The sequence below is a fragment of the Protopterus annectens genome, chromosome 5.part0 (genome assembly GCF_019279795.1).
Source record: "Protopterus annectens isolate FY-2018-M chromosome 5.part0, PAN1.0, whole genome shotgun sequence".
Classification (NCBI taxonomy): Eukaryota; Metazoa; Chordata; order Ceratodontiformes; family Protopteridae; genus Protopterus; species Protopterus annectens.
Window position 1 is genome coordinate 1,565,436,262 of NC_056735.1, and position 26,121 is coordinate 1,565,462,382.

A 26,121-nucleotide genomic window follows, 5' to 3' on the forward strand; every position below is an offset into this window, starting at 1 on the left:
TCTAAATATAGAGTTCACTTTGTCCTTTGAACTGTGAATATCTTGCACTCAGTGGAACATGCTGAAAATCCCATTCTCTGGAAAATTTTCTGAACTTTTGGCACAAAAAACTGTGGACCATTATCTGACATTACCTATTCTAGTATTTCACATCTTACAAATACTGATTTATGCACATTAATTATAATGTGACACTGGCTAAAATATAAAATGGCTTGCCATGATGTGGAAGCCTTAGCCTGGAAGTTTTCTCAATCTTGTTAAGGCTTTCCAGTTCAGATACTGCTCTTCCTCTGAGGTTTTCCCCTCGTAGGGGGCTCAGTGTGGAGGGCAATCTCTTAGGCAGAGCTGAAGGCTAATGCAGCAGTCTGGCTTAGTGGCTAATGCTAACCAGCCATGTGTTTTCCCTCAGAAATATCCATGGCTCCTAATTTGCTTCCCTGGGTGATTCAGAGACTAGCTTGTCTGACTACAATTTTACTCTCATAGAAAAAAGGGACTGCTATAAAAAATGGGGGTCAACCATTCACTTCTATGACAGTACTAGCAGTGAGGGAAGGTTAGCACTGCTGTGGGAGTATGAGTGGTGTTGGTCTGTGGACATATGTGTGTGTGTGTGTGTGTGTGTGTGTGTGTGTGTGTGTGTGTCTGTAGGGGCATGAATGAAGGTGTGTGTGTGTGTGTGTGTGTGTGTGTGTGTGTGTGTGTGTGTGTGTGTGTGTGTGTGTGTGTCTGTAGGGGCATGAATGAAAGTGTGTGTGTGTGTGTGTGTGTGTGTGTGTGTGTGTGTGTGTGTGTGTGTGTGTGTGTGTGTGTGTGCGCATGTCTGTAGGGGCATGAATAAAGGTGTGTGTGTGTGTGTGTGTGTGTGTGTGTGTGTGTGTGTGTGTGTGTGTGTGTGTATGTGTGTATGCGTCTCTAGGGGGCATGAATTAAGGTGTGTGTGTGTGTGTGTGTGTGTGTGTGTGTGTGTGTGTGTGTGTGTGTGTGTCTGTGCATGTGTGTCTGTAGGGGCATGAATGAAGGTGTGTGTGTGTGTGTGTGTGTGTGTGTGTCTGTGTAAATATTTGTTGGCCAAGCATTTATAAGCTTCCACTCTCTAATAGAGACAGATGTGTCAGACAAAGGGTATATTTACAGTTCCCCATCCACTGACCCACATTTCATTTGAATAAGTGCAGGTATGAACTCAATTTCACATGAATAAGAAGCCTGTTCCAGAAAAGAGGAGCCTCTGAGACACATTTCTGTCCGTCCAGGCAAGGTGTAGTTCCTGATGCCATTTGTTTTACAGATATACAAGAGGTCCTTTAGGGCTGGATCAGAGGATGCTTTGTAGACCAAGCACAGGTCGCCTCAAAGCAGCCTATAGCAGACCAAATATAAGGACAAGGCTTTGAGACAGTCCTCATAGAATTTGTTTTTCACACCATGTATTCTTTTTCTGAGGAATCCCTGAGGATGCTCCAGTTTTTGCATATGCATGGCCAGGCACATACTGAAGGGGACATTGTACTCAATGATTATTCCATGGTACCCTGCTCTCATAAGACCAATGACATGTTTGGATCTAGATGTCATGCACCTGTTTATAAGTTGTGCAGCATAGAATGATTTCCTCACTACAGTAGACATGTAATGGTTAAATGCCAAGTTACTGTCTACATGTATTCCCAAATCCCTGACTACAGAGTCTACCCTTAGTGGTGTACTGTCAATGTAGTAGTTTGCATGGGTCACCGTCTTTCTGAAAGATGCTATGATGCATTTTTTGGCACTGAATTTTAGACTATGATTCTAGCACCAGTTATTAGTCTGTGCCAGGCCTTCTTGGGGGATAGTTGTATCTTGGAGTGGATTCAATGACTGTATCCAATTTACAATCATCTGCAAGCTTGTTAGCCAGAGGTCTTGACCTCAGAGAAGAGGATGCTACACAGGATTGGTCCCAGTACTGAGCCCTGAGGCACCCCACTATTAACCAACCTTTTTGTGGAGGAAGACACCACTATTCTCACCACTTGGTCCTATCTATAAGCTAGCTGACTATCCAGCGGGTGATATAGGGGTTTATACCTAGTTTAGTGAGCTTTTCTATAATGCCCAGAGGGGGTATTATGTCAAATGCCTTGGTGATGTCAAAGTAGGCAGTATGCACCATATTGCCTTCAATCACTACTGTGGTGACCTTCCAGGAGAAGTCTATCAGGTTGAGTAGGCAAAACATGTTGACAAACCTGAAATTATTGGATCCAGTGTTTGTAGGTTACCTATGTTGTCATTTAGAATATACATGATTATTCTCTCCAAAGCTTTGCATGTCAGGCTAGTCAGGCTTATAGGTCAATAACTCCCCCAGGTCTGAGGAAGGCCTGCCACTATGCAGCAGGATAACCACTGCAGTCCTCTATTTGTTTGGCATGAAGCCTGTTTGGAGGCTGTGGCTAAATAGTGTTTCTAGTGGTCCCCATAGCTATGTTCATGCTATAAAGGAGACATTCTATGGAATATTATTGGGACCCATCAATGTATTGTTCTTGGCTTTAGACAGTAAAGAGGTTTTTCTCACTGCTGCCATACCTGTCTCTGAATCATATTTTCTCACTGACATACTAACTGACCAACCCACATTAGGTAATTATCATAAATTGCTACTGTGAACATTTTTCTGAATCATGGGGAGAATCCTAACATTGAGTTGAACAAGTTTTTGGTATTCGAAGTAATAGCCAACATACAGCAGGAACTTAAGAATATTATAATGAAACAAGTGACTTCCTCCTTTTCAGCCATGGTAATAGTGTTATTTCATTTGGAATCATTTTGGTATCTCTGTGTGCCAAAATGAAAACAATTTTGTACCGTCTTCTCTTTTTGCTTTGACATGTTGAGCCAATATAAGATATGTCTCTCCTCTTGTACTTAAATATTCCCAAATGCCATTCATGAGCATTCAACACATTTAGGTTCATAGGTTGGTACTAGGCTATCAGCCCTAGGGCCTATACAAGCCTAGCCATAACAATTCCCTGGATAATTCTTCCCAAATTTGGTCTATTAGTCTAGATGAAATAATGACTTTATCAACTTTGCATATGAAACCTTGTATGCAAGATAGTTAATGTCTGAAACTACAGTATGGTCTGATTAGTGGACAAAGTTATTGTGCACTATCTGTCCCTCCTGACATTATGAATTTCCTCAACAACTGCATCAGTGTGTCATTTTTGTTGTATCAATTTTCAGTTCCTGTAGTTTCTCAGGTGTCACCACAATCCATAAATTTTGGAGATTTTCTAAAAAAAAATCTTTACACTCATTCAGATATGTGCTACTTAGCGTATCAACAATCTGCAACAGCTTTCCAGGTTTGAGCTATGCCTCAATGTTGTATGTTTGAAGAGTGCATAAAATTATTTACAATCTGCCCAATGTTTTGTGTAGTGACATCTTGAAAATACTTTGTAAGGGTTTGTGATCAGTTGCAACTTTAATGTAGTACACATACATATAATCATAACATTTATAACAAGAAAAGATAAGGATGTCAGCACAAAGGCATTAGGTTTGATTTCTTTTATTTTTTTAATGAGCCACCGGGTTGCAGATCTTGGTGGTAGTAGCAAATATTCAAACAAGAGCATGTGAACAGCAGTTGAACGTGGGTCAGTCGGTCCTGAGAGATAGGCAAGTTGCCATTCCAAAGGGATAGGCAATGGCCTCCATCGCGCTTGGCCAATCAAAAGCAAGTCGGGTTCAGATCCTTGAATCTGGAGTGGCGGAGACAGGTGCCTTGTGGCACCAGTGCGGTGACACAAATGATCCTGGAGAAGCCATCTGGTCCCCTGGAACAGTTCTCTTTTCTTTGTAAAGGGCAGGACACCCTGGAATTGGTTCCTCCTGAGAGAGGGGCCCACTCCCTGGAAAGCGCCATGGTTCCAGTGGCATCAGCTGAACTCTCACCGGCCCTTGAAAATCTGGGGGTGAGGGTGAAAGTCTCACGCCAAGCAATACCCATATTCACAGCAGGTCTCCAAGGTGAACAGCCTCTGGCATGTTAGAACAATGTAGGTAAGGAAGTCGGCAAGCCAGATACGTAACTTTGGGATAGGATTGACTCTAAGGGCTGGATCAGTCAGGCCATTGACTCTAAGGGCTGGGTCAGTCAGGCTTGGGTGTGAAGCAGGAATGGGCGTGCTGGAAAAGGCATCATCCATCACCACTCCCCCTTCCAGGGGGGAGGAGAGGGGACAGCGGAGGCTACTCTGGATGTGCACCGGGCCCTTCCTGTGGATCGCCCCGGCTGTGGCAGGCACTGGTCCCAACCGATGTCCCACATCATCCTGCAACTAACAGCTGACTTAGAACTGGTGCAGACCAGGGGAATCTGAATGTTTAATTAAAAGAAACATTGCTAAGGCCTGAGACAGGTGTTGACACAATGTGATTTCTGCCAAGTGTTCTGAATTGCAAAGTGAAGAAATTCAGTGAAGCACTGGTAAATGGCGGGAGTAACTATGACTCTTTTAAGGTAGCCAAATGCCTCATCATCTAATTAGTGACACGCATGAATGGATGAATGAGATTCCAACTGCCCTTACCTACTGTCTAGTGAAACCACAGCCAAAGGAACAGGCTTGACAGAATCAGCGGGGAAAGCAGACTCTGTTGAACTTGACTCAGTGTAACATACTGTGCAATCCCAGTGCATGGTGCACTTGCTATTTTGGTACGGATTGCTGCTACAAATATTTTATAATTATATGTTTGTACAATACTCATGAAGCAGCTTCATGTCAGACAGTCATTGCTAACATTCCTTTAGTAATCGATGGCTGGCGTAATGGTGAAGGTGTTTATTTCACAGACAAAAGATACAGGATTTGATTTTCACCTTTGAGGGAAAATTGGCTAGGCTTAAAATGGACCACAAGGGCAGCTAGCCTAGTGCTTATCTATGCACCAATGAACCTGTCAGTAGCTTGCCATTGTTAAATGTGCAAATCCAAGTATCACAATCAGCTGTTCTATTCAGTCTTAATCCCATGTTTGATTTAACTTTGATAATTAAATTAAAAAAGCAGTTAAGCACACAAATCAACCATTAACAACCTAATTTGATATCAGGAATTAATTAGTGCCCATATTATTTTGTTTATACTCTTACAAGCCTTAACATCTAGACTAATGACTTCTTATTTTGTATTGCAGTCCACTTTATTAAATAGACATAGATCTTAGGTACTTTTTTCCAAGTCAGCTTCCTCTTTCAAGCTCACATTCCATTTTAGCATCCAATACAGCCCAATTTCCTGCTATGAAGTTCTGATTCTGCTCTCTAATAGTTCTCAGTTCCATATTTTTAATTTCTGTAATCATTTTGTCATTTCTGTTATTGATGGTTTGTCTTCAGTTTTCCATTTTCTAGTTATTGTTTTTTTAGCCACCATCAATACTAAAAATAGCATATACTTAGTACATGTTATTTTACAGTAAATAAACAAAGCATCTCTATAGTGAGGAAGTTAAATTCTGTCCTGAGTATAATACGTAGCATATCATTCATGTCATCTGTATACTGAAGAAACTCCTTACAATCCCAGAATATATTCTTCTATAGACCTTTTTGAACCATCACATCTCCAGCATTTTTTGAAAAGTCTTGTAGGAACACAAATATCTGTATAGACGTCTCCATTCAAAAATTCTAATTGTTTTCAATTTACTTACATATCAAGACTTAAGGCATAGTCCACTACACTGCTCATCTGTAGCAGTTTTATTTAACTGTTCTCACAGTGCTATTTTACCCTTGTAGAGTATTGTCTTCTCAAATAAAATACTGTCTTAACATGCTATACTTCTTACTTTCTTCCAGCCTGCCATTTGTGATCTAGTCTCAATTACAAAATCTAATATTTGTGGTTTAATAAAATTACATTCCAACCTCCACATATTATATCTAAGTTGATCCAAGTTCAATAACCCACAACTTTATATAGCTTCATCTCAGTTTGTTACTTCATCTCCTTGATCATCTACTCCCAAAAATTTCAGTTCTTTGTTTTTTCTTCTCCAAGTACTCATGCCGTTCTTTCCTATGTCATTCTTATTAATATATAGATAGATAATACAATCTACTGGTTTTCTCATGTTTTTCAGGAATCTAATACATATACATACATACAAATATTTCAAGCACAGGCATTAATGCCCTTCTTGCCTGCCAATATATCAAAACAGGTGTTCGCATAATAAGTGTCCAGGCTGTTCTTAAAACTATCTAAACTAGTGCTTGCTTTAAGATAATTTGGTAGTCTGTTCCATGCATCAGCTGCTTTCTCTCTCAGAGAGCCAGTTAGTATGTTTTGCATTCCTACAGAATCTTCCTCATAGGTTGTATGATGATTCTCTACTACGTTTTGATAACCCCAAACATTCCCAGAGGTAGTTGTCTCTAAATGCCGTATATATCTGAATAAGATCTCTTCTTAAATATCTAAGAGACACTGTACAAGTTCAGGTATTTTAATCTTTCATAATAGTTAAATTTCTACATTCATGGATTCCCTTGGTATATTTCCTCTGTACTCTTTCCAGTTTACTCATGCTTGCTTTCTTATAAGGTGTTTATATTGTTATTGCATACTCCAGTTTGGATCTAATGTAACTAATAAACAATGACTTCATCATTTCTGATTTCCTAGAGTTTATAAATCTTTGTCTACAACCTATAGTTCTATAACTATCATTAACCAATTGGTTAACATGATTAGAAAAACTCAGAGCTGGATACCCATCTACCCAGTAAACGAATCTGCAGTTTCAGTCACTGTGTGCTGTATTAAATATTCACCTTTCAATTTATGTCTCCCAAATCACGTATGCTTAGTTTTTGATATTTTTATCAGCATATTATTCTCCTATGCCCAAATGGTCAATTTATTCAAGTTCTTTTGCAAATATGCCCTAATTGTAACACATAATCAGTTTACTCCATTTCATGTCATCTGCATATAGACTGTTGAACACCTCAGATGAAAAAGATAGGTCTGAAAGATACAGAGTTATACATGCTCAATTGCTACATGATACTTGCCATGTCCCATTTGTAAGCCATACAGCTCTCCATCTTGTCAAGAGTACATCAACACCTAGTTGTTCTAGTTTATGTAAGACTTTGTCAAATACTGAAGTTAAATCTATATAAATTACATCACAGCACAATTTTCATTCATAGCTGTTATTATATTTCTATAGAACATGATGTTACATGTGGTAGTAGATCTATTTTCAATATATGTATGCAGATATATGGTTTCATGTCCCAACCATTCTAGTTCTGACAAGAACTTATCCAATATTACCTTCTCCATTATTTTTTCCACAACATGAAAGTAGATATAGGGATCTATATGACTCTGGGTTTGTCCTACCCCCCTTTCTCTTAAAGATAGGTTTAATAAGCGCATGCCTCCAACCTTGAGGAATCTCTCCATTTATACAGCCTAGTAAATAATAGATATAATGGTTCTGCAAGTTCTTGCTGAAGTGTTCTCAGGACATTATTACCAATTCCATCTCTTTTCTGTGTTTTGTTTGGACTCAGTTTGATTAGTTCTTTTTCAATATAATCTAATTTGATTTCAGTATCTGAGGTTACTTGGATGTCACTAGAGCAACTTATAACCGCCTTTGTGGAGCCAAACTGTTTTGCATAGGATTTTGTAAATATATCTTGAATCTGTTGTGTCTAAGAATAAATTTTAGACTCTACACACAGTTTATCAATTTGTATGTTTTCACTCCTTTCACATCTTATGTATCTATAAAATGGTTTCCTATTACGCTCAATATTTTTACATAAATTTTCTTCAAATTTTTATTGATCTTCTCTCACACTATGCTTAATTTATTTGTTCAGCTTGTTTATTTCAGTTTTCAAAGTTGCAGTTTGACCTCTCTCCAGTTTCTTATATTTTTTGTCTCTCACCTTAATCAGGTATCTTGTTCTTATGGAAATATACCCCCTAACATTATATGCCTAGATCTTGATGTTAAACATTTTTTTTAATTTTTTTTTAACTCAATCTCTTTTTTAAAACTTTCCACATTCCCTCTAAAGTTTTTCCACTGAATGCATCACTCTGATTAATTTTACATAGTGACAATTTTGCTTCCATGTAATCTGTACTTAACTTAACCCTTATAACCCCATGATCACTGCACATTAACAATGATAAAACTTGACATGAAGTAACAGTAATTCAATGTCTAGTATGCTCTGTTCCCTGGTAGGCTTTTTTACCATCTGAAGCAATTGTTGTGCCTGACCAGATGCTGGAAATAATTTCATTACTAATTTTGTTGAATCATTATTATTCCAGTCTGTTTCTGGTAAATTTAAGTCTCCAGCCACTATTATTCTTCCCTCCAGTGCTTCATGCAAGAAATGTATGGATTCCTCTAGGTCATCAACACTTGACTTTGGTGGTCTATACACTCTAACAATTGTTATGTGTTCCAGGATTGTCATTATTGTCATAATTACACAATCTATAGTATTAGTGTTATGACTAAACATGTAATAATCACAGGTCTAATAAGTATCTTTAATCATTATCATAACACCTCCACCTGATTTTTTTGTTAGAATGTCTATTACAGTAAAAACATTTATACCTTGACAGAACTGTTTTCCAATCATTTGTTCTTTAACCATGTTTCACAAACAATAACAACATCAATCTTGTGGGACCATAGCAAATTTTCCAATAAAAAAGTTATTATTTATGCAACTAGGATTAACAACAATCAGAGATGCATTAAATGTTGCAGTCTGTGAACTGTTAAGTTTTAGACTGGGCAAAAATCCCACCTTGTGTTTGTCCAATATTGCAAAATATCTGCTGCAAAAATTTTCTTCCCTGATCTTGACAAATGCACACCATCCTGTCAGAACATATACATGCCCACAATTAGGCTTGGATGCTCTACACATTTCCATTTTTAAAACAGGACATTTTTTCATGTAGGTATTTACCTAAAAAAACTTTTCATTCATGGTGACCTGATTCTCCATTTTATATATGATTTGTGAAAAATATCTACCAACTTCCTAACACCCGTACAGACTACACTATCTAAGAGGGCTGTAAGATTCCTACTAACAGTCAGAGAGTCCTAGTGGGTGAGATCATCTGTACCAACATGGATAAAACAGATCCACACTTCCTTACATTAAAGTGTTCTAAGGCTTGTCTCACATCCTCTAGTTTCACTCCTCACAAGCATAACACTATTCAGTGTTCATTATTTTCTCTGCAAATGTAAGTATAGTTCCTCTAATAACTGAATCTCCAATTACAAGAATATCTTTTCTGATCAGATCTGAAGAATCCTCAACTTCTAATTCAGTAATATCTGCTCTATCAATTGTTACAGAGGAATGATCTTCTTCACCATTAGTCTTATTAATCCTGCTGTTTTCATTGCTTATTACATTTGCAAACAAACAATTCTCATCCAGCTGGCTTTGTACATCCACAGCTTGAGCCATGTTATAAATGTCTGTATTTCTCTTCTTTTTTCTTACAGGAATGTTCTTCAATCCTTCCTTGTTCAATTTTGATTTCTTCCTTTTTACCCACCCCTTGCCTCTTTTTTCTACCTTCTCTTTTGGAAGAATGCTGCCTTTTCTGTAGACTGAAGGTTTTCTGATAGAAAAATGTTATCATAATTTACTTATTTATTTATTTTATATTTGTTTACGGGAATGGTCCAACTGGGCTGGTTGCCCCTTTTCAGTGGAGGCCTGGGGAGAAAAGCTATAATCTGTGTGTTACATAACAAAACAGTCTCCTTTTTAGTATGCATTCTCTTTACTTTACAGACATTTATCAGTTTATTTTTCATCCTTTTTATTGTGAACTTCTTCCTTTTTTTTAATTTTCTCCTAAACACTCTGAATCCTCAGATTGCTGAATACTTGTATCCAGAATTCCAAAGCCGCTGTCTTTTAACAGAAAGACTTGCTTAATACTTTTATGTGTATAACGCAGTACATAATGTTCTTTACCTTCATTTCCCAGAGCTGCCCAAATGCCCATGTATGATTTTGCTGTTACCTCGTTGGGCACTATATCTATCAAGGCTTCCATTTGGGCATGTAGTCTGTATCCTGAATCAAATATATTAATCTAATTTGTGTGACCTTCTATTATGCTTCTAAACCTGGAAGCCCCAATCCGCCCTTTTCCTTAGTCAGTAATTTTGTTTTCACATTGCACTTTTTCTCATTCCATATCCCAACGGATCTCCTTAATTTCCTTGTGCCTATTCTTTCACATCTGGTCTCTCAATTGATACATATAAGCCTGGCCTATATAAAGAACCAGCAGGATCAAAAATATCTTAATTGCTTGTAACTTATTATCAGATAAGTAACAGTTTCCATAGATTTAATTCATGTAACATTTTAAATAGTTTCTTTCTACATTTCCTCAACTGTATACTCAATATCCCATTTCAGTCAAATCCCTAAGTATCTCATCCTGTCATGATCCAAGAAAAAAGTGAAAGTTTGTACCAGGTCATGTGTTGGCATAGTTCATTTCTGCTTACTTTCCTTTTGCTTCATTTGCTTTATGTCTTGCTACTCTATTAAAATATTTCAATTTATCCAATATAATTTTATATATTGTTCTGGACTGATAACATATGTGATATCATCTGCAAAAGGGCTGCTTTCTCATTAATATGCCTCCATTTATATCAAATTATGTTTGATTGTCTTGTGTTCATGACTAAAGACTCTAAATATAAATCAAATCATAATGGTGAAAGTGGGCTACCCTGCCTACTGACTTCTGTATGGCTAAACACTTTAGAAAGCACATTACCATGTTTTATCCTCTGTAAATATTAAATATTAAATATTAATAAAGTCCATGTTTGTGGAAACAAAATACCTCAAGGGATCTCTTTATACAATCCCAGCTCACTCTGTCAAACGCTGTTTAAGTATCCAAACTTATTACCATTAATATATTATTAATGTCCAGTGCATCCTTTTGAATCATAGGTGTTCTGTTAATATCATAGAATGTTTGCCTACCTTCTGTAAATCCACACTGATCCAGGTTATTCTTCTCTGAAATATCTTTGTCATTCTTTTCACCACAATTGTTATAAAAACTTGTTAAAGAAGTAACGTAAAGAAAAACTGACAGAATATCTGCCTGTTCAAATATAATATTTATTCCAAATCACAGCACATGAGGGGGACTTTTCTAGCACAATCCCACAGAATTCTGGAAAACCCCTTTTAATACCTTAAAAGACATTAGCTATATTATAAGGTGCATATGGTATGGTATGATACAATTTTAACAGATCAGATTCTTACAACTACTCATTCTATTCATGTGAAATATCATTGTCCTTTTAGTAAAAAAGGAAAGCTGAAGCCGGTCATGTCTTGAGCTCTGTTTACCATCTTACAATCATACTTAGTAAACATTTGTACTTGAGAAAACTTCATTAGGATAAGTTACAGCATAAGCCCCTCTTACATCTTTATTTTGTTTTCTTAGTACTATATAGGAATTGTCCATACAGTTACTTCCCCCTTAATTCAATAACACAGCTACAGAATTTGCCTAAGACAGAGAGGAAACATATAGGTTCATAGGTTCATAGTTCATAGGTTCGTACTAGGCTATCTGCCCTAGGGCATTTATAAGCCTAGCCAGAATGTGTTTGGCTTTCGCCACCCATTTTAAATTAATTTTGCTATGCCCTTTTTTGAGGTTAGTATACTGTGCCTCTGTCTAACAGTGACACAGAAGTGATACCGGGTAAGCGTCGATCTCCCATCCACTCATCAAGATTCCTCTTGAAGAGAGTCAATGAGGGACTCTGCCTAACCTGGACTGGGATTTTATTCCAGAGTGAAGGGAGCCTCTGGGTTATGAATCTGTCCCTCCAGCATGTCCTATTTATTTCAGTGCTGAGGTTCAAGTCTCTCAAGCGTGTAGCTCGATGGGATTTGGATTTTCTGAGGTGCAGCATGTCCATTAATTCTGGGTTGGACATGGCTTTATACGTCAGGCACAGATCACCTCTGAACAGGCGGTATGCCACTGAGTAAAGCTGGAGTTTCTTTAACCGGGCAGCATATGGCATCTGTTTGAGCCCTTTAATCCTCTTAGTGAGGTACTTTTGGGGTCTTTCCAGTTGCTGCAGGTGTCTGGTAAGGTACATCCCAAAAGGGGCATTGTACTCAATTATGACCTGATGAGGGATGAGTAAAGAGGCACGATGACCTCCCCTGATCTAGATGTGAATCCCTTCATGATTAGGTGGGCTATATAAAATGTTTTTCTAACCAGTTTGGCCACGTGGTTGTCAAATGAGAGATTGCTATCAACTTGGGTCCCCAGGTCCCTAATTACTTCTTCGGTATGTCAGCTGCTTTGCTGTCTGTTATAACAGGAAAGGAATATAACATTCCATCTCAGCATGCAGTTAGAGTGTCAGAAATACGTCTTTAATCACTCAGAATTACAGAATAAAAAAAGAACCTGCATTCACTAAAATATTTTTTTTTTCTGTTCTCATTACACACCTTATAGTCATGATTTTTATATGACCTTGCATCAAGGGGATCTTTCCCCTCTTTTGGTATAACTACCAATACTGCTTCTTTCTAAAGTAAAGACAGATCCCCACCCAGAAAAATATTGTTAAAAAGTACTAGACAGACTTTTATTATTTCCTGCTCCTTCTTTTTCCACACTTCTGTTGGAATTTCATCAATACCAGGGGTTTCCCTGTATTATGTTTTTAATTGCTTCTTTAATATCACCTTCCTTTATTTTTGGTGTTACTATCCTTCTTTCCACTTCGTTTGATCTAGGAGGGTATACGTGTCTGAAATATTTTAATATTTCTGTGTGTTACTCTCAACCACAAAATGTTGTTTATATAGTGTACTGCAATGATTCACCATAGCATTCGTGATTTTCCTATGCCTTCTTCTGCCATTTTCACACTTCCTGAGTTTAGTTATCATTGTAGGAAACCTTTCTTGTCTCAGACATTGAATCAACAAGTTGGTTATTCTAGGGTTATAATGAAAAAAGTTGCTCTATGTTTATTCATGTTTTGTCCATAGTCTTGTACAGCTTCTTTCAATTGCCCTTCAACCTGTTATGTTCCACTCAATGTTTTTGTTTCTGTAAATCCCTTACTTTTGTTAAGCCATTTTAGATACTTACTGTGGCTGTTATTCCATATCTCATTTGCTTTGCCAGTTCTTTGCAAGGTCTTTACTGTCTAGGTTCAAATCTAATGACAATCCAGTTAAAGGTTGATCTACCAAATCATTAAATGGCTTCCTTTTCATAGTGAATACTAGTAAATGCCAATGTTTATCACAATATATATTTACATGCTTTCAAAAATTGACTGGCATACATGCATAATCTCATACTATCACTAGATGTATTTTTATGGTTCAGACCATGTTACAGTAATCTTTCGATATGAAACATCTATCCAATCTTGCCCAGGAACCATATTTCAATGAAAAAAATGTGTATATTCCAGCTATTTTTGTCTTATTTTCACTGCATCTATAAGCCCAAATATATGCATGTATATCTCTAAGTATCTACCCTCAGCCCGTATCCTGTGGTATTTTGGCCCTCCAGAAACATCTTCTTTATTTACTACAGTGTTCCAATCTCCTGCTACTGTCATACATACTTAATGAAAGATTATAACTTCTCCCATAACATTCTTTATATCTTGTCTTACTACTTTTGGTGGAATATATAGTGCAGCCATTGTAATTTGCATACCTTGCAAACAACCTCTTACCACTCTAAACATTCCTTGTATGATCTTCATTTGTTCTTTAGTCTTTATTCTTATAACATTTTTAATATTGGCTCATTTATGTAGATCCAGCAAAAAAACCCTCCTAACCACTTTTTTATAAATGTTTCATTTCCTCTATGATTCAGGTATGTTTCATATAACATTATTACTTGTGCATTACTACTGTAAATATAGTTCAGCACTTTCTCTTGTTTTTTCTTATTGACAAGCCCACTTATATTCCAAACCAATAAATCAAATTGTATCACAGTAAATACTGTACTTTATTCTACTTAACTTATATTCATTGTCTGTCTGCTATAAACTGGTCCTTCATAGCCTATTTTAATTACTTTTCATGCCTATTAATGTAATTTTTCTGAAGTATTACCTCAAATTAACCTGATCTCTTATTGAAAAAAAAAATTCCCATCTTACCCAAGAAATAAACAACATATTAACTACATACATATATTTGCAAAGCCATAGTGCCGGCACACTATAAAAAGAACCATTTAAAGCTTGTTCTAGTGTTTGCTCTTCTCTCAAGTGAACTCTGCATGGAAAATGTATCACTAGTACAGATTCTGGTGCTAATTTAACATGATACTTTGTTTTCAAGCATCCTATACCCACAAACAGATCAGAATAACTCACTAGGACATCTGCGGTTGACTGTGCACTGCAGTTTAAATTTCTGTAATTGCACTGATGCTGTTAAAACAGACACATTTTTCTATAATCTCTTTCCTTTCTTGTAAGCCTTTTGTCTTAAAACAACACTAAAAATTATATTTTAACAGTTAGAGAACAAAATGGCTGATTGGGCTATCTGGGCAGGAAAGAATGAGCTGCAGGGATGTTGCCTAGCCCTGGGATGCCCGACCCTCACCCCAGAGTGTGAATGGCCCAACTAGTAATGAAGACATTTTTGTAATTGTCTACCTAGGCCAGAGAACATATGAGCAACAGCATCCTGTAGGCCCACGATGCCTTTCCCATGTGACTGCAAACTTCCATTGACCCATGTTGAAGACTGACACCAGTTAGTGGCTTGATGAGCTTAATGCTTACCACCAAGCCATGTACCTGTATCACCGTCCTTCCTCCTAGACATTGGGGCAGTATGTGGCCAGCTCCACTTTGCCCTTCCCCAAGGATGGCCTCTCCCATCCTCCCTTGACAACTTCATCAGATAACTAAGCAACTAATCAAACTTGAATTGACTGCTGTAGTCAGGGGTTTATCCCTCTATGCCACCAGAGCTTGCACAAGGCCTACATAAAGAAATTCCTTACTTCCAAGTTGAAAAGAATCTTTCAGTATCCGAGAAAAAAATCACATCTGTAGAATATCAAAATGAAATAAAAAGAAATAGCACTGGTGAAACTTAATTTAACTGAGTTCATATTAATCAACTGCAGCCTTTCTGTGCACATAAAAGACTTGTACCTATCTCAGAAGATAAATTAGGCAAGAATGCAGACTTCAAAACAAGCTTGTCTGTTATCAGTAGAACAGATCTTTTATTCACATTTCTGCATTGCACTGCACATTCAACTCCGTCTACAAGAACATCAGTAACATTATATACCAGATGTAAATCATGTAGTTCCTGTAAATCATTTTTACATATTTCCTGAGACTGTTCCTGACACCTTTATGAAATAAACCATTTCAGTTTCATTCAGCTCTCCTTGTATTTACTTACTATAATCCAGAGCAATTGTGCTTTATAGCATGTTTGAAGTAACACAGTAACATACCTTACAATGTGCTGAACTGCCTTTTTTACTTTCATGAAAAAAGAAACAGCGGACCAAAACAGAAGAGTTTCCATCTGTCTGTATTTGTTAGAGACAGTGTATATTAATGTAGAAATAATGATTTGTTCCTGTTCTCTGGACTTGCATATTTACTTCTCAGTCTGGACTATTTTCACTCTGTCTCTGACTATAAGTAGTCATAAAGTTTTGTCACTTCAGAAAAGAAAGAAAGAAAGAAAGAAAGAAAGAAAGAAAGAAAGAAAGAAAGAAAGAAAGAAAGAAAGAAGGAAGGAAAGAAAACAAATGTCCCACATTAGAACACTGAGCTAAACACTGAACAGTATAAATCAGATTACTCCAGAATTAAACTGGATAAGCAGTGGGATATAGTACAACTAAGAGCAATAAGAGAAACATATACAGAAGCAATTGTCCCATGATGATGTAATACGGTAATGTTATATAATATTGCATAAACAAATGGATGCTTAATAATATTTCTCTTTCCCATTCCTCTTTTGCATTAAATGTAGATGCATAAGCATCTGATAAAACATTGGAAAGCATAGTTTTTATTCATAAAAAGTAATATTGTTATTATTATCACCATTGTTAATTTACTTTCCACATTTCTCTTTCGTGCATTGTTAATTGATAAGCTTACTAATTCTCTGACACAGAAAGTTTTGCGATATGTAAAAATCATCTGATGCTAGAAGCCATGGCTGTTAATTAGTTACAAAAATAAATTAAATCCGTGGATTAATTTATTTTCAAAAGGTTTAATTCTTAAATCTGATTTTGTCAATTTTCATTCATTCCTCAACTGCTGGGTTTGGATCTGACTCAGCTGTTATTTTAGTTCATGGCCACTATAGAGGTCTCAAACTCCTCCCTTACCCCATAATACACCAACTCCTAATGTACCTCAGATCTCGTTTGTCACTTTTGCATTTGGACGTGGTTGCTTGGTTACTTTGAGCTCTTAAGCAGAGACTCAGAAAATAAGTTAATTTCTTTCTTTATTACCTATAAAGTCTTAAATTTCTTATTATCTCCTATCACTAATTCCTTCTTTTTTACACTTTTTAGTGTACCCTTCTTACCATAGTTGGTAAGCTCTTTTCCCCTTTCCCTCTTTACATCCTTTTAGTGTAATTCCAGTTACCATTGCTGGTATTTTTTCCTCTTTTTGTCCTTTTCCTTGTTAGTAAACAAAAAAAAACCTTCTTTTCTACTATTTTTCTTATATTATTTAAAATTTCTGAAAAGGGTCCATCTGACTTTAAAAAGCGCCAGAAATGTGGGCACAAGTTGCCTGTCTCCATTGTGCACACTTTCTGTATCTATTGTTTGGGCCCAGACTATTTACAGGTAGATTGCCCCATCTGCAAGGTTTTCAACCCGCCAGCAATCGCAGAGTGAGAAAATAAATTAATCATGAAAGGATTGTTACCATCTTCCTTTTCAGAGGCTATTTCTGGGGTTCAACCCCCCCCCCAAACCTAAGCTTAAGGAGCCTTCAGCTAAGCCTTCAAGGCCATCCAGATCCTCAAAGGAAACACCATGGAAAAACACAGAAAGTCATATCCAAAGACTGCTCCAATCTGCCGGTGTCAGATTAAAAAATGTCTTCCTCAGATCCTAGCTTTTCAGATATGAAGCCCTTGCCCAGGACCAGCTATTCCCCCTCCATTGATCTTGTACCCTCTAGTGTACCTTCTCCGTATCTTGAGTCCCACCTGCACTATAGGTTCCCTTCGGTAACTTCTTATCATTATTCTAGAAGTCTGGCCAAGGCTGATGTGGACAGAATGATGAGAAAATTTCTCTCAGTGCAGATACAGATGGAAATTCTGCTGGCTCCTACCCTTTCAGGTCAGGAAGTCCTTGTTTACACTACTCCACCAATCTCATTTCCTTCTTTGATTCAACCTATCATTTCAGAACCCTTGGATCTGAGTCTCCTGGGACCATCTGGATTGGATCAAAGATTTCAGAATCTTCAGCTCCAAGGCTGTCTCTGAGTACACTGGCTCTGACAGTTTCAGAGCTGGACAACTCTCAGAGTCAAAGCTTCCCTGTTGGATCCGAGACATTAGAGTCAATTCCAAAGTTGTCAGAGCTGTCTCTTCCCCTCAGAGCCTCGGCATTGGACAGCTCAGCTCTGACCACCGCCTCGGGTGGACTGCCTTCGGGGCAGGGAGAGCCGACAGGGCAGAAGCATAGTTTCATGGCTCAATTGGCTTCCATCTCCCCAAAGCATTATGCCTTTGAGGTGGTTGAGACAGTGTTCTCTGTTTCTGCATGATTGACAGTCCCTACTCCCTCAGATCTCCCCTTTGGATCCTATGTGCCTCTGCGCCTTGAATCTCAGCATTCTATGCCACAGGGACAGCCAGCACAAAGTCTTCAGGTTACCCAGCAGGGTATTACTATCTCTTCTGATACTTCTCCAGAGCATCCCTCTGAAGAAGTCTCTAGGAAATGGAAGTGCAAAAGGAGGCACTTGATCTTCCCTCACAGTTTCTCTCTAAAGATACCGATTTTGATGAAGGGGAAGGGTCCTCAAGATCACCACCTGAAGATGTCTCATTCGGAGACATCCTTGAGATTCTTAAGCTAAGAGATGGTTGGTCTACCTATAACCCTCTCCCAGAGGAATTGTTATTCCTGGAGGCCTTTGTGTCTGGCCCATCTACCTGCTGGGTAACTCGGCCTGCTGATGAGTTCATTGACTTGATCTCTAGGCAGGTGTGAAAGGAGCCAGACACAGTTGAGCTAATCTCCAAAAGAGTCAATCAGATTCTGGCACCACCTGTAGGATGGGAGTTTTGGAGCAAGGGAGTACCCATAAATGCTATGGTTCTGATGGTGGCCACAGAGAAGGAACTTACAGAGCAGAGTTCCTCTGCCCATCCCCCTAACAGGGAGTCTAGGGCTTTGAACAGCTTTGGGAATGATGTGCATGCTTCAGCAATCTTTGCCATCAGATCGCTGAACTACTTGGCACACTTTACAAGACCACAGAAGGACTTGATAAAGGAACTGTCAAAAACCCTTTCTGGGACCACTACTGCTCAGACTCAGGTTTCTGTGGCCTCACAGTTGGCAACCCTACAATCCATTTCTAATTAATCCATGAGGCTTATATCTCATGCAACTGAAAGTATTTTGAGGGCAGTGGGTTCAGACATTTCCATTAGGAGGCATACCAGATGTGCTTGTGTAATTTTGCGGAGCCCATTAAGTCCTCGTTTGTCAATGCACCTTTTGACGGTACTTCATTGTTTGGCCCTAAGATAAAGAACACATTCTCCAGGTATGAGAAAGATGAAAATACTCTCTCTTCATTGGATTAGGTTTTTTTGATCCCTCAAAGAACCTTCTGTAGAAATCAACATAGTGGTCAAAAGAAGTGCTTCAGAAAGTCCCAGGGTTCTTTTCAAGATCCATGTGGAGATAGTTCCCTCAAGGGCAGAGGGGGGAACTTGAATGGAAGACACCGCCAACACAGTAGAGGAGGCCCACAGAACCAAGTGTCTAGAGATTCCTTCTCTACCAGTGCTCCTGAAAGGAGGCCCAATTACCCCCCCCCCCCCGGAGACAATTGAGGGTCATTTATCCCTGCACCCGAAAGCCTGGTTAGACACCACAAAAGGTATGCGGGTGCAGAAGATTATTTCCAGAGGTTATATAATTCCCATTTTCCCTTCCACCTCCATCTGTATGTAAATTTCCTGATATTGGACCCTGTCAGAGGAAAGCAGCAGCACTAGAAGTCCAAATGCTGCTAGTAAAAGAGTCAACCAAGAAGTCCCACCAAACCAGATAGAATACGGAACTTACTCAAGATTCTTTTTAGTGCCAAAGAAAACAGGGAACTGGAGTGGTTTTGGATCTCAACAGCTTGAACAAATTAGTTCGACACACAAAGTTTTGGATGGTCATGGTTCAGTCCATTCTGTCCTTTTTGTGCAAGGATGACTGCATGGCTCAATAGACCTTCAGGATGTGTACTATCACATAAAAATGAACAGACAATCCAGAAGGTATCCATGCTTCCAGCTGGCAGCAAGCCATTATCAGTTCAGAGCACTGCCCTTTGGCCTCATCACAGACCTCAGGGTGTTCACCAAATGCATGGTAGTGGTAGCAGCTCACTTGAGACTGCAGGGATTCTGAGTGTTTCCATATTTGGATGACTGGCACATTACCACCCCGACCAGGCATCTACTAATAAGAGCACTAGAACAGGTACTTCAGACTTGCTCCAGTCTGGAGATAACCATAAATTACAAATCTTAATTAGAACCATCTCAGACATTGGAATTCATAGGAGAAAACTTCAACATGGTATCAGTGACAGCTTATTTTCCTCTCTCAAGAGTACAAACTATCATATTCCAGATTTGAAGAGTACTTTACAGTACCACAATCTCAGCCCGATTGATTCTACAAGTCCTGGGATCAATGCTGACATTTATAGTTCTAGTTCCTGTAACAAGATTTCACATAAGAATTCTTTAATGGATGTTAGCAACACAGTGATCTATTCTTTACCAACACACGCCAGCTCAAATAAGAATCACTCAGGCATGCAGTGGATACCTTTGGTAGTGGATTCAATCAGAGCAGGTTCTACAAGGCCATCCTTTCATTCTCCCTCAACCCAAGGCAATAGTGACCATGGATGCATCCCAGATTGGGTGGGAGGCACTTCCTGGGGAAAACAGACCAACAGACGTCATCCCCCGAAGAGACCAACATGCATATCAATGTCCTGGAAATAAGAGCAGTGCTCTTAGCATTGCAGGCCTTTCAAGACTCTTTTCCTTTTGTACCAACTCCGATTCAGATAGACAATATGCCCATAGTTTTGGTACTTGTGCCGAGAAGCCCTCAGAGTGTGGCAATGGGCAATCTTATCTAAACATTTTCTAATAGCAATACACAGTCTGGGGAAGTCCACTGTGATAGCAGACAAATTGAGCAGGTCCATTCTTCTACCTCACAAGTGGTCTCTCAACATGAAGGTAGCAGAAATTATTTTTCACCAATGGGGCCAGCCTTGCTGTGATCTCTTTGCATCTCCCATAAACAACAAGTGCAACAGCTTCTTTGCCTAATCCCCCACACCATGGGAATCACCGAGGGATACTGTACTACATGATTGACCCCCCCCCCCCGATCTCCTCTACGCATATTCTCCAACTCCACTAATCACCAAATTTCTGTAGAAAGCTTTCTGGTTGAAGAGCAAGGTCATCCTCATTGCACCTTACTAGCCTCAACAGACTTGGTTCCCCTTTCTTTGGCCTTATCTAATTTACCAACCTTAGATTCTGTATCAGATGGCAGACCTCCTGTCTCACCCAACAGGTGTGATTCAACCAGATATCTCAAATATAAAGCTGGCAGCATGCTTTCTCCATTTCCATTAATAGCCAGACAACCTATGCTCTCATCCTCTGGCTGTCATATACTTTTATCTTCCCATAAAGCTTCAACAAGGAAATTTTACACAATAAATGAAGGAGGTTTGTTTTTTGGGTGCATCAGAAACATACTGACCCCTTTTTAGCCCCTGTACAAGGTGTCCTTGAATTTTTGGCAACAATTTTCAATGAAGGTGCTAGCTCCTCAACTATTACAGTTCAGTTAGCAGCCCCCTAATTTTCGCATTGGATTTGAGAACTCTACCCTGGCTTCATCTAAGTTTTGTAAGGCCTTCTTCTTGAGAGGTACCCTTCTTTTGAGACCTTCTTATAAAGATCCAACTCCTCCATGGGACTTAAGTTTGGTACTGTTGGCCTTAATTCATTCCCCTTTTGAACCAGCAGCAAAATGTGATCTGAATTTTCTGACCTGGAAGACTGTTTTTGTTTTGGTAGACATTACCTCTGCAAGAATTTTTAAACTTCAAGCATTGTCTTCTAAGCCTTCATACTTGATTTTTCACAAGGATAGAGTAACATTACAAGCCAATCCTTCTTTCCTTCCTAAGGTGGTGTAAGAATCTAACATCAACCAGTCCATTAATCTGCCAGTTTTCTTTCCTACATTTGCAGACAAAGGTGAATATATCAAATCAAGAATAAAAGGCTAGCACAGAGAGACCACGTTCCTGTTAAAACATGTAGCATAAAAATGAAAACCTCGTGTACAGGAACGTGAGGGCTTGTAAAACTCAACACTGCTTGTTCGCAAAGTCACAGAAATACTACATTCCTCTGCAGACACCAGCATGTAGTACTAAGCAGCAATGGCAAGTAAAAAGCAAAACCAGAAAGCAGTCCACAACGTCCAAAACGATAAAAAAACCTTCTTTATTGCATGCAGTAGTAAGCGCTTTCACCAGAATGGCTTCCTCAGACTGTAGCAGCATACACATCACACAGTCATTAAATAGCTTCAACAATTAACAACAGGGTGTTGTTCAAACCAATTAATTAAACAATAAAATATTCATGAAGCTTCTACTACGAAAACATCCATTATAAAACATAGATAAAACAACAGTTAAAAACAAGCAAAGTGACTGTTCAAAATAATAAAATATATTATATATATTATTTCATATTTAATTTTATTTATTCACAGCTTTACCTAACTTCCTTCTTTTCAAAAATGGTTGTAGACTAACTTTATCATTCAACCCACTGTTGAATCGATTAATAATGTGAATTTGTATCCATCTGTAGTTACTGTGAATAGGAATACACACTCTGATACTCTGGTTTCCTCTAATGTTGAGACAACTAATCAGAGTACTCGATCAGTGAGAGCTGATGATTTAGTTGTTAGAAAGAAAACTACTAACAATAGTATTAACAAAGAAGGGAATGATAACATTAATCTAAGGGATATCCCTTTCCCAATACAGTCTCCTCGTTTCAGGGGGAGAACACGCTCTATGAGCAGAGATCGCCAGAAAAGAAAAGTAGTGGAAACAGAACATGTTGGCCCAACTATAAAGAAAATGTGGGCTACGAAGGAGAATCGATTGTGATTAACTTATCCAGCAGGATGTTAAGTAGAGAGGAGGAATATGTACTCAGTAAGGGTCTAACTTTCATACCCAGTAAGTTTAGTGATATTACAGACACAGTGATTGATGTCAAAATGTTTACTAGGAATGTCCAATTGAAACTTGATTATGGTATGTGTGAGAGCAGTCCTAATATAGGTAGTACTAGGACTGGGTTTAAACCAGTGAGTACGTATGTACCTATTTTGAACCCTGTTTTAGAGACATATACTAAATTAGTAGAACAAGATTTACATATATACTATAGTAGTCACAATGTTAAGAATAAGAGGAAGAAGAATAATTTGACATACAAACAGAGACAAGCTTTGTGTGATTTGAAGAGAGATGATTCTATAGTAATAACTCCTGCCGACAAGGGAGGTCCCATCGTAGTGATGAGTACAGAAGATTATTATAAGAGTGTGTATGATTTCCTGAGTGATACTAGATTTTATTCCAAATTGAACATGGCTGAAGTGAGGAATAAAGTATTCCGGGTATACGACACGATAGATGACCTGTATAAAAGTGGTGTTATAGATAAGGACCTTTTCAGGTTTCTGAGGGTTAATAATCCACTTATACCTGTTTTGAAAAGCCTCCCGAAGGTTCATAAAAACCTACATAATCCCCCAATGAGACCGATAGTGTCAGGACAGGGGTGGTTAACACATCCTTTCTCATTGTTCGTTGAACGACATCTTAGACCAGTAGTTGAAGCTAATGTTAATATTTTAAAAGATAGCAAACAGTTTTTAGTTAGTTTGTATGAATGCATAACTAAATTTGATGAAAGGAAAGAATATTTCTTGGTTACTTTGGATGTAGTCAGTTTATTTACTATGATCCCTAATGGTAGCGGAGTTGAAAGTGTACAGGAATATTTGAAGAAATACACGACCATGGACAATAGTTTGATTGAGTTAATAGCTCTGTTCCTGGAAATTATTTTGGATAATAACGTGTTTGTTTTTGCAAAAGAGTTATTTATCCAGAATGATGGCGTAGCTATGGGCACGTCATGTGCCAATAGCTACGCCAACGTTGTCATGGCTGAATGGGAGAATGCAGTATTGCTCCCCAGTTCTGAATTTAAGCAATATGTCCCTTTTTATAAGAGGTTCGTGGATGACCTCTTTTTAATTTGGGATGGTAATGAGGAACAGTTACTACAGTTTAAGAGCTTTATAGATAGCACTACTAGTTATCTCAAATTTACCATGAGTTATTCAAGGAGTTATATTTCTTTTTTGGATGTAGATGTTATTAGATTAGACAATGGACTAGTTAATACATCGGTACATAGGAAAATGTGTTATAAAAATACTCTGCTCCATAGAACAAGCATGCATCCACTACATGTATTTGAAAATGTTGTAAAGGGGCAGACCATGAGGCGTCCGACTGAATCCCTCTGATAGTGGCTTTATGGTTGAAGCTGAGAATTTAAAACCATGTTTTGAAGAGGTCTTATAAGGATGCGAAATAAACAGGGCTTTGACTGACACATATAGTCTGAGAGGAACTAGAGCCTGCCCTTATTTCTCTAGTAATTTTAAGGCCGAGGAGTTAGTTACTCAAGGACAGGCACATAAGGCAAATGTTACAGTGAATGTACCTATTTATTATACTAGTGATGTAACCAATATAAAATATATTATAGAAAAATATTGGGATGTGCTCACTGTAGATGAAGATGTTTCTAAATTAGTAGGAATAAGACCTAGATACACATACAAGAATAAGATGAACTTGAAAAGTATGTTGTGTCATAAGGAAGGTGTGAGGTACATGACGTCGAATTTTAATACGGTTGCATGTGGTAGTTGTAATCAGTGTAGTTTTATTAACAATAGTAATATATTTGAACAGCCTGTCACTGGACAAATCTTTTCTTTTTCTACAGGGACTAATTGTAGGTCAGTAAATGTGATTTATCTCGCTAGTTGCACTGCCTGCCAAGCGTTTTATATTGGCAAAACTAATAGGCAGTTGAGATTGAGAATTAGGGAACATCTTTATAAAATGAGAATAGGTGATATCACTAATGCACTAGCGAAACATCAGATACAGGCAGGGACTACACATTCCTTTACCTTTTTTGTCTTACAGATTATTCATGACACTATGAGGGGTGGGGATGTGGAAGCTTATACACTTGAGATGGAACTCAGATGGATTATAAGGTGCAGAGCTGATTCAACCCCTGGGTTGAATGATAAAGTTAGTCTACAACCATTTTTGAAAAGAAGGAAGTTAGGTAAAGCTGTGAATAAATAAAATTAAATATGAAATAATATATATAATATATTTTATTATTTTGAACAGTCACTTTGCTTGTTTTTAACTGTTGTTTTATCTATGTTTTATAATGGATGTTTTCGTAGTAGAAGCTTCATGAATATTTTATTGTTTAATTAATTGGTTTGAACAACACCCTGTTGTTAATTGTTGAAGCTATTTAATGACTGTGTGATGTGTATGCTGCTACAGTCTGAGGAAGCCATTCTGGTGAAAGCGCTTACTACTGCATGCAATAAAGAAGTTTTTTTTATCGTTTTGGACGTTGTGGACTGCTTTCTGGTTTTGCTTTTTACTTGCCATTGCTGCTTAGTACTACATGCTGGTGTCTGCAGAGGAATGCAGTATTTCTGTGACTTTGCGAACAAGCAGTGTTGAGTTTTACAAGCCCTCACGTTCCTGTACACGAGGTTTTCATTTTTATGCTAAAGGTGAATATATGTTGCACTTATTGGTTGTTCACAGACAATTACATTTTTACTTACACAGAGCAAAAGAAATTAGAAAGACAGATCAATTATTTGTTTCCTTTGCAGATTCTAAATTGTGTAAATCCATTGCAAAGGTAACTTTACACAGATGGCTGACAGATTGTATATCATTTCTCTACAACAAGTTGGATGTGTCCTTACAAAAGCCTTTAAGAGCTCATTCAACTAGGTCAACTTCTTCAGTGTTTCTATCTAGGACTTCCAAGGATGATATATGTGCGGCTGCAACTTGAGCCAGTCATCACATATTTATTATTCATTATATTGTGGATCTGGTCTCAAGGGGAAGAGCAGCCTTTAGCTCAAGTGTGCTCAGGAATATTCTTCCTTCAAGTCCACTTGGGATTTTAGGTAGCTGGGGACTATGTCCTAAGTGTTGAGGAATGAATGAAAATTGACAACATCAGATAAAGTAGTTATGTACTCACCATAATGTTCCATCTGTGTAGTCCATTTTCATTCTTCCTCAACTTCCCTCCCACCAACCCCCAATCTTTATAACAATTGGATTCTGGCAGAACAAGAACTTATAAGGACACCACTGTTCCTTATGCTGAGCTCCAGATAATGGCTCCTTCTACCAGGATATTATGATAATATTTCTTACATTACATTAACCAGCAAACAATTTCTGAGGTATATTAAG